Source organism: Lissotriton vulgaris, chromosome 10 (assembly GCF_964263255.1).
Source record: "Lissotriton vulgaris chromosome 10, aLisVul1.2, whole genome shotgun sequence".
Lineage (NCBI taxonomy): Eukaryota > Metazoa > Chordata > Amphibia > Caudata > Salamandridae > Lissotriton > Lissotriton vulgaris.
In genome coordinates this window covers 610,227,041-610,237,523 of record NC_141698.1, presented here as the reverse complement: position 1 = coordinate 610,237,523, position 10,483 = coordinate 610,227,041, and positions in this window count along the sequence as shown.

The window sequence follows — 10,483 nt, the reverse complement described above, 5'->3', positions numbered from 1 at the left end:
ATCTTGGGGACAACTAACTTGCAGACCTCGCAGTACGAAATCAAAAACTTTTTTACGGGGAAATCAGCTTTTGAGAAAGTGAATGATTTTAACTAATTAGGGCTTCTCTTCCGCTCTTCTCTTGCATGGAACTTACTTTTTAAGTGCCAGAGCACAACAATGTAATAGGAACATTGAGGCAATCTTCATATTTTTCCATATGCTCGGACAAAATTAAACGAAAGACTTTGCACCCCTCTTATCGTGGGTTAAGACGTGGGTAAACCTAGAGGGTGTTCTGGTCAGATCTTGCATCACTGACTGTTTATCTCTGAAAGGGGTTGCGCGGATCCTGTGGGTTGCATATTTGAAAAAAAACTTCAAACTGATAGGCATAAATGAGTTTGACAATACTCTCATGATCACACCTAAATGTAAAGAGGAAGTGTAAGCGTGGGGTGGGAGCGGACCGGAATAACAGGCGTGGAGGCCGTATGTAGTGGGCTATCTCGTAGCCGGTATTTATTATGCTACAGTGTTCAAAGGGTGAGGTACAAGGGAGAAGAGGGTTCTGGATTGCTGCTGGTTCCGACTCCGAGGTGATGGTTCTTCAAATGGGGATGATCACGGGTCGTAAGCTGGGTTTGGCTGGTCCGCTGAGGTAACAGTCGGTTCAGCAGCGGGACGGTGGCTCCTCGGAGGTGTGTAAAGGAGAGAGAGAGAGAAAAGTGGCCGTTAGTTCTTCTGGTCAGAACTAATGTTTTGACCTTTGCCTTCACCGGGCATGTGGGGAGTAAAGCGAGCGTGAGTAGGGAGGGGAGAGGTACGAGATGGGAAGAGGCAGCACGGGTAGGGAGGAGGGTGACTCTGTGCCGGGATGTGTGGGTTATTTATACACAATCGTGATAGTGACACACACACAGCTATATACACTATTTCACAGTGCGAGGTGTATGGTGAGGGAAGAAGCTACTATACAGGTATTATATTTACAGGCTATACTATTTACACACAGGGGGAACTGGTACTCACTTGGCCCGCCGCAACTCTGTCCTCGAGTTGCGGCCGCTCTCCAGCTTCCTCCTCTGGACTCCACCAGTCCTCCATCCAGACCTTGTCTCCTGCTTCTGGTTCCTCGTTCTGCTCCCGGGGTTCGTCGCACGCCGTCTCCTGCCACGAGTCTTCCTGCTTGAACGCCGTGTTGTCCGCTCTTCCGGCTTTTCTGTGGTCCGCCTCTGGACAGGGGGAGGGACTTCCGGGGTCACGGGGAAACACTTCCGGTTTCTGCCTCGTCGGGACTGGTTCCTGTAAGGAAGAAGAAAGGGGTGGAGTTCTGGTTGTTATGGACGCCCGTGAAACGGAGGACTGCCGCCGGGACCGGGAGGGGAGGCTTGGCATCGGCGAGGTAGGGATCGTGGTCCCATCACATCCCCTTCCCCTAGCTGTCCTTCTTGATCGGGTAGGAGGGCCAGGGTATCGAGAAAGATAGTCAGCGTTCCCTTGATCAGCGCCTTTCCGATGTAAGGTCCTGAACCTGAAGGGCTGTAGGGACAGGAACCAACGAAGAACCCTTTCGTTGTGTCCTTTGTTACTGGCCATCCATTCCAACGGGGCATGGTCAGTGTAAAGGAGAAAATCTCGTCCTTCCAGATAGTAGCGGAGGCTCTCCACCGCCCATTTGATGGCTAGCGCCTCTTTTTCTACTACGGCGTAGTTTCTCTCCCGGGGAAATAGTTTTCGGCTTAGAAAGAGAATGGGCCGCTCGTCTCCGTTGTCGTCCTTCTGCGACAGGACAGCCCTTAGACCCTGTTCTGAGGCGTCGGTCTGGAGTATAAAGGGCTGCGAATAGTCCGGGCTGATGAGTACAGGACTAGACATCAAGGTGTGTTTAAGATTATTGAAGGCATGTAGCAAGAAGGAATGAGGCTGTCTTAGAGCCTCTTCTGTCTTTGTGGACTTCTTTAGGAGGTCTGTTAGGGGGGCTGCGACCTGTGAAAAGTTGGGGATGAACCTTCTATAGTACCCTAAAAGGCCTAAGAATGCGCGCAGTTCTTTCCGGGTTTGGGGAAAGGGAATGGAGTGGATGGCGGTGACCTTATTGTTTTGAGGTCGAATCAGTCCTTCCCCCAACATATATCCCAAGTACTTCACTGTCTGAGCGGCCAAGGTGGTTTTTGAGGGATTGATGGTGAACCCATAGGAACCCAGGGAGGAGATGACGCTTTTCAGGTGGCATAAGTGTTGGTCCCAGTCATCACTGTAGATGATTATGTTATCCAAATAAGCCCCGGCATATAGGGAATGAGGTCGTAACACCCGGTTCATGGCTCTCTGGAAAGTGGCAGGGGCCCCATGAAGCCCGAAGGGCATCACCGTGAACTGGTACAGTCCTTCGGGGGTGGAGAAGGCCGTCTTCTTTTTATCTTCAGGTCTTAAGGGAATCTGCTAATAGCCTTTGCAAAGGTCGAGCGTGCTGATATACTTAGCCTTTCCTATGCGTTCAATCATTTCATCAACACGCGGTAAAGGGTAAGTATCAAAGGATGATATCTTATTAACTTCCCGGAAATCGATGCAAAATCTGATCGACCCGTCGGGCTTTGGTACCAACACAATTGGCGAGTTCCAATTGCTGATGGAGGGTTCGATGATCCCCATATGGAGCATCTGGGCTATCTCCTCCTTAATAATGGGTCTTCGGGCCTCAGGGAGCCGATAAGGTCGCTGGCGTACTGTTTTGCCCGGTTCAGTTAGAATGGCATGCTCGATGACCGACGTGAGGCCAGGATAGGAGGAGAACACCTGCTGCAAAGGCTGCAAGGTGGAGCGGAGTTCCTGTTTCTGTCCGTCCCTTAGATATGCGTCCATACAGACCTCATAGGGGAGCTCCTTTTCTGGGATTCTGTTAGTGAGAACAGGACGAGGTCACACCCATTCCTTCAGTAGGTTCACGTGGAATATCTGGGTAACTCATCGGATAGGGTCAAGTTATATTTCATAGGTCACTGGCGTCACCTGTCTCAGGACTGGAAAGGGACCTTGCCATTGGCCTAGCAACTTGTGATCTGAGGAGGGCATTGGGAGGAGTACTAGGTCACCAGGAAGAAAGGACCGAGGGTTTCGTGCCTTTATCATATTGCTGTTTTTGCTTTGCTTGGGCTGTCACCAGGTTCTGTCGCACAATGTCTCTTATCTGTCCCAGATGGGTTCCAAGGTTCTCTACGTACTCGGGGAGGGGTCTGGTACGGTCGGGTTCGGCCTCCCAGGCCTCTTTGGCCATGTCCAGCAGTGTCCGAGGGGGTCTGCCATACAGAAGCTCATAGGGTGAGAAGCCTGTGCTGCTCTGGACCTTGCAGCGGATGGCAAAGAGAGCTAAGGGTAGCATCTCCTCCCACCTCTTGCTCTCCAAGGCTAAGAGTTTCTTTAGGGTGGTTTTTAGAGTGGCGTTATAACGCTCAACCAGCCCGTCGGTTTGGGGATGATAGGCGGAAGTTCTTATTTGTTTAACGCCTAATTGGGAGCATACTTGCTTCATGAGGGCCGATACAAAGGGTGTCCCCTGATCCGTGAGTATTTCCCTAGGGAAGCCTACCCTGGAAAAGATGGAAATCAATGCCTTAGCTATATTCTGGCTGGTGGGTTATCGGAGGGGTACGGCTTCCGGGAATCGGGTTGCGTAGTCCACTAGGACTAAAGCATACCGACAGCCGCTTCTGGATGGGAGCATGGGACCTATTATATCCATCCCTACCCTACTGAAGGGAATGTCTATCAGATGCAAGGGTTGAAGAGGAACTCTAGGGGGTCGATATCTGCTATTTTTTTGGCAAATGGGGCAGGCGCGGCAGTACTGTTTTACTTGCTGGTGGATGCCTGGCAAATAGAATTTTTCAAGGATCGCCTGCCCGGTCTTCTCATCGCTGAAGTGGCCCCCGAGAAGATGGCTGTGGGCGAGAAACAATACCTTATCGCGGAAGGGTCCTGGAACTATCAACTGGGGTGTTTCTTGGGGTCCCCCTTTTCTATACAAAAGGCCGTTCTTTTTATAGAAGTATGGACCTACGTGCAACGGGTCTTCATTGTCCAGGGCCCGTCCCCATGCTTCCTGCAAGACGGGGTCCTCCTGTTGGGCAGCGCGAAATTCCCTGTCGATTTCCCAGGGATGTTCCTCCACCCTAACCGGCAAAGCCGCAGAAAAGTTCCTTTTCTCTTTTTTCTTTTGTGTTTTGGTTTTATGCAGCCTGGCGGTTATTGGATCTGAGGGTGGAGGGTTGCTGGAAAATGGGGCTTCTGACCACCATTTTTCTAAGCTGGCGGTGGTGTCCTGGAGGAGGCGAGGAAGTTTGGGATAATCACTGCCCAATATTACTTGCTCTGGCAAAGAGGGTACAAGACCCACAGTTAACGTGCTTCCATGGTCCAGGGGGTGTTGAACTCTAATTCTGGCGGTTGGGTAAACCTTCGTGTCTCCGTGCACACACTGGATGGCTACCGTACCAGTCATAGGTCCCACAGGGTGAGGTAGCTCCTGGGGTCGGAGCACGCTCTGTCTGCAACCTGTGTCTGCAAGGGCCAATACCGGGTGTCCATCTATTCGCACTGGGCGATGAAAAGCAGGAGGGGTGGTTTCCGACAAGAGGCACACATAGTTCCGGGCTAGTCCCACCTCCATCGGTTCTTCTTTCTGGGGACATACCCGGGCGATGTGTCCATAACCCCCACAATTGAAGCATTGAGGACCGGGTGGAGGAGGTCGGGGCATCACCGGGTAAGGAAAAAGAGGGGGAGGATCGGGCTTCCTGGCTAGGAAAGGTCTCGGGGCTCGGCTGTGTCCATGCGCTTGGGGTCTATGGCTGTGTTCTTCTTTGGGTTTCTGATAGTCCTGGGCCCGACTGTAAGCGCTGGCGATCTCTATCGCGTTTTCCAGTGTCAGACGGGCATGCTGACGAACCCATTTTTGAGTGGCAGGATGGAGAGAAGCCAGGAACTGCTCCAGATAGATTTTGGAGAGAAGTTCGTCTTTGGTGGCCGTGGAGGATTTCAGCCAACGATCAGCCAGGTCTTTGATACTGAATGAGAGGGCTCGTGGAGTCTCTTGTGGTCCCTCTTTGGCTTGGCGTAGACGTACCCGATAGGTTTCATCGTCGATACCTAGTCTTTCTAGGATACAGGTCTTGATGTCCCCATATGGGGTCTGTCCCTGTAGATTGGCCTGTTGGTATTTGATATTTGATATTTGATATTTATTGGAATTTGTATAGCGCAACTATCGCTCCAGAAGGAGCATCTTGGCGCTGAGCAAACAGAAGAAACCAGCTTGGTAAGAACAGGAATCAGATGGCTGCGAGGACCAAAGAGTCGGGCTGAGGGAATATCCACGTCTTCAGGAGTTTCATGAAAAGGCTTTCTGTGGGGGCGTGCCTGAGGTTGAAGGGGAGGCCGTTCCATGCCTTAGCCGCCAGGAATGAAAAAGTTTTTCCACCTTTCGTTTTGAGCTTAAACCTGGGTATAGTAACCAGATTGGCTCCTGATGACCTCAGGCAGCGCGATGGAGTGTAGCGCGAAAAGCGCTTAGCTAGATAGGAGGGGCCTGTGTTCCTGGTGGCTTTGAAGACAGTGACAAGGAGTTTAAAGAGGATTCTTTTGTGAAGGGGCAGCCAATGGAGAGTGTTGACGGCTGCAGAGGCCGAGGACCTTCTTGGGAGTTTAAGAACGAGCCTGGCCGCTGCGTGTTGGACGCTCTGGAGCTTCTTAAGGGTGGACTTCTTTATTCCTGCCAGGAGGCCATTACAATAATCTAGCCGGGATAAGATCAGAGCCACGGCAACTGATTTCCTGGCAGAGATAGGGAGAAAGTCGAAGAATTTCTTTAGCTGTCTAATGAGGTTAAAACAGCACCCTGCAGTGATGCGCACATGATCGTCAAAACTGAGGGACGAGTCGAATTGGACACCCAGATTGCGGGCCGAGGAAACCGCACTCGGCGGGGCTTCAGAGTGTTGAGGCCACCAATCTTTTGGAGAGAAGAGGATGTCTTTGCCTAAGGGTATAATTTCAGTTTTGGCACTATTGCACTTGAGATTGTTATTGTTGAGCCACGCAAAAACTTGGGAAAGGCAATTCTGGAATCTGAGGGCGGCATCGGATAGTTTTTTATCTATGGTGACGACAAGTTGGGTGTCGTCAGCGTAAGATGTTACGAGGATGCCGTGGGATTCAATCAGGGTGAGCAGGGGGGCCATGTAGATATTAAAAAAGAGAGGACTGAGAATGGACCCCTGGGGCACACCTGATGTAGTGGGTCTTTCGCCAGAGAGAAAGGGGCCAAGTGAAACTGTTTGTGATCTGTTGGAAAGGAATGATGTTATCCATTTTAATGCGGCACCCGTCACACCAATCTCGCGCATTCTGTTAATGAGGATGTCATGAGAGATGGTATCAAATGCTGCGGTTAAGTCGAGCAGGATGAGTACAGCGTGTTTCCCCTCATCCTGCAAGAACTTAATGGTGTCAGATAGCTCGATCAAAGCAGTTTCAGTGGAGTGGCCAGGGCGGAAACCAGATTGCTGTGGATGGAGAATGTGGTTATTTTCCACAAAGGCTTTTAACTCCTCATGTACTATTTGCTCAGTAATTTTGCCTAGTGCCGGGAGTAGGGAGATTGGGCGCATGTTGGAAAGATCTGTCGGGGATTTGTTTTGTTTTTTCATTAGAGGCTTAACAATAGCCTTCTTCCATTCAGCGGGGACAGTGCCTGAGCTGAGGGATTCATTAACAATGGTATTGAATAGAGGGTTGACGGCCTCAATATGAAGGTGGAGGATAGTCGGGGGCAGGAGTCCGTGGGGGCTCCCGATCGACAAGTCATGATGGCCTTCTGGGTTTGTGACAGGGACACTGTAGAAAAATTACCAAAAGAGGGTGAATTAGTGTTGGCAGCTTGTAAGGGGATAGCGGGGAAGGGGAAATCCTTGTGAATGTTATTAATTTTCTCATCAAAGAAATCAGCGATTTGGTCGCAAAGGATTTGGGATGGAGGGATTTCCAGTGCCAGGGCCTTGGAGTGGGTGAAAGACTTGACAATATTGAAAATGGTTTGTTGTTTCTGTTTGGCTACTTCTATGGCTGTGGTAAAGAACTCCTTTTTAGCTTTTTTTTTGTGAGACAGGTATTGTTTCCTCTGCTGGGTGTATAGGGTTCTGGAAGTATGATCATAAGTTTTCCTCCACTCTCTTTCAAGAACCCTGCACATATGGTGGCTGTCGGTAAGGGCCTGGGTATACCAGGGGGCGTTGGGCTTTCTTTTGCGGGGGATTGGTTTTTGATTGGTTGGTTGTATTGGAATTGGCCAGAACCAGTTTATCAATCCAAGTGTGGAAGTTTTTGGAGTCTTGTGATACGTCTCCGACGATAGTGGGGGGGGGGGTGGGCGAGGGGCTGAGGGTGTGACTTAATGTGCTCAGCTACTTTCTTCCAGTTGGTCGAGAAGGTTGTGGGAGAGTTCTTGGTGTACGGTTGCGATGAGGGTTTTGCCTTAATAGAGAAAGGTATAAAAGAGTGGTCAGTCCATATTTGTGGGATTGGGGGGGATACAGCTAGGGTGACTGAATTTGTACAAATGCCATCTAGTGTGTGGCCGGGCCGGTGCGTAGGGGGAACAACCAATTGAGAAAGGCCAAAGATGCCAAGGAAAGTGTGAGGGTCTACGCAGGATTCCAAATGAAGATTGAAATCACCAAGAAGAGTAAAGTTGGGATAATGGGTCAGAAGTGATCCAAGAGTTTCGTCCAGGGAATCCAGGAATGGCGTAGCGTTTCCAGGGGGGCGATAGACAAGTCCTCCAGAGAAGGAGGTGGAGGAGTTAATATGAATCACAAAGCCTATGCCCTCACAGTCCTTGAGCGAGGCCAGTTCGAATGTGTGGCACCTAACAGATTTTTTAATGATGATAGCTAACCCACCTCCCCTACCGACAGGTCTATCCCGCCTGTGGATGGTAAAATCAAAAGGGAGGGCGGTTGCCAGGTCTGGGTTGGACGCGTCATTTAGCCAGGTTTCGATGATGAAAAGGGCGTCTAGATCGTGGGAAAGTATGAGGTCATGGATATCTTGTCCGTGACAAGCTAGAGATCTGGCATTGATAAGTCCACAGTGGAAGGTTATTGGCTTGTGTGAGGGTGGGGAGAATGGGTGTGGAATGATGCCAGTGGATCCCAGGGATGACCATCTGCAGGAGCGGAATGAGAATGGGCCCCAGAGATGATCAATGGGGGGATGACCCTTACAGCTGTGGCTAGCCATAGTCTGTTGTATTGTGAGTAGCTCATTAAAATTATACCTGGTTACTGGGTGGGTTTGAACAGCATTCTGCTTGCTGGTATGCTGCTTGTAACTCGCCAGTCAGTAGGGGACCAAGATAATGACCCCAACGGTGAGGGGGCCAGGCAGCGGCTTGGGCCAGCCTTTCAAAATTAGTAAAAAAGAAATCCGGGTCTTCTCCCGGTACATACTTTTGAAGAACCACCGAGGGAAGAGTGGTAGTGGGTCTTTGCTGACCTAGGACATCGGTGAGTTTCCCCAATGCTTGGTCTTGGGCCGTGCCCTGGCCCTTCAGGACGTCGTGTAACTGTCCTCTGTCCTCCTCGGCCGTTTTTAGGAATTGCTCCATCGTCTTTCCCAGTTGTTCCTGGGAGTCCGCTAACTTTTTCACCGCGGCCTCCATGCTTCCGGGTAATCCCACTTCTGACACCACCTGTAAGCGTGGGGTGGGAGTGGACCGGAATAACAGGCGTGGAGGCCGTATGTAGTGGGCTATCTCGTAGCCGGTATTTATTATGGTACAGTGTTCAAAGGGTGAGGTACAAGGGAGAAGAGGGTTCTGGATTGCTGCTGGTTCCGACTCCGAGGTGATGGTTCTTCAAATGGGGATGATCACGGGTCGTAAGCTGGGTTTGGCTGGTCCGCTGAGGTAACAGTCGGTTCAGCGGCGGGACGGTGGCTCCTCGGAGGTGTGTAAAGGAGAGAGAGAGAGAAAAGTGGCCGTTAGTTCTTCTGGTCAGAACTAATGTTTTGACCTTTGCCTTCACCGGGCGTGTGGGGAGTAAAGCGAGCGTGAGGTAGGGAGGGGAGATGTACGAGATGCGAAGAGGCAGCACGGGTAGGGAGGAGGGGGACTCTGTGCCGGGATGTGTGGGTTATTTATACACAATTGTGATAGTGACACACACACAGCTATATACACTATTTCACAGTGCGAGGTGTTTGGTGAGGGGAGAAGCTACTATACAGGTATTATATTTCCAGGCTATACTATTTACACACAGGGGGAACTGGTACTCACTTGGCCCGCCGCAACTCTGTCCTCGAGTTGCGGCCGCTCTCCAGCTTCCTCCTCTGGACTCCACCAGTCCTCCGTCCAGACCTTGTCTCCTGCTTCTGGTTCCTCGTTCTGCTCCCGGGGTTCGTCGCACGCCGTCTCCTGTCACGAGTCTTCCTGCTTGAACGCCCTGTTGTCCGCTCTTCCGGCTTTTCTGTGGTCCGCCTCTGGACAGGGGGAGGGACTTCCAGGGTCACGGGGAAACACTTCCGGTTTCTGCCTCGTCGGGACTGGTTCCTGTAAGGAAGAAGAAAGGGGTGGAGTCCTGGTTGTTATGGACGCCTGTGAAACGGAGGACTGCCGCCGGGACCGGGAGGGGAGGCTTGGCATGATACTTTTCAAGGTTACCTTCCCCTTCAATGTGTATGGTCACATGATTTAGTCATGTGCCAGCGCGACCATGAGGCAAAACTATATGCAGTACGTAGACGCTCCTTTTTAATACCCGTTTTATGGAAATCCAAATTGAAAACCCATAGGGAAGGCCTAGTTTTTCAACAGAACATTTCTACAAAAGAAACATGCTATGGGGTGCTACATCTTATGAGAAGGGCATTAGTTATTAGAAAGAGGTATGAGATCATCCTTCTGTGATCGTTGCATTAACCTTGCTCCGAACTAGCTGTTGCATAGATATTTTATAATTGTAGCTTCTTATAATTCATAAACGTTTACTTTTTGAATGTTGTAGGGGTCTTATTACTATGCTATCTCTACACCACATAAGTTCTACAATGGTCGTTGTAACGCTATTTTAACAATTTTATTTTTTCACTGGAAATGCATTATTTATTTATTTTATGCATTATATTTGCTCTTTTTATTGACTTTTATGGTTCACTCCGAATAAATATTTGATTCAGTCAGACTTAGGGACCACGTCCCAGCTACTGCTGATCCACTACTAGTATTTGACTTGAGTTCATTTAAACCGATAGGCTTTGAAATGTTTTTCTTAAAGTTCCTAGAAGAGTCTGTTGTGAGGGAAAAGAAGAAAGCCAAGCGGGATTGCACAGGATTTAAGACAGATTTGCGTTTGAATCTACTTAAATCTAGTCAGGAGGCTGCCAGCGAGGAGGATGATAGTGGAGAGTCTGCTAGTGAGGAGGAAGGCAGAGAGGTTTGTTG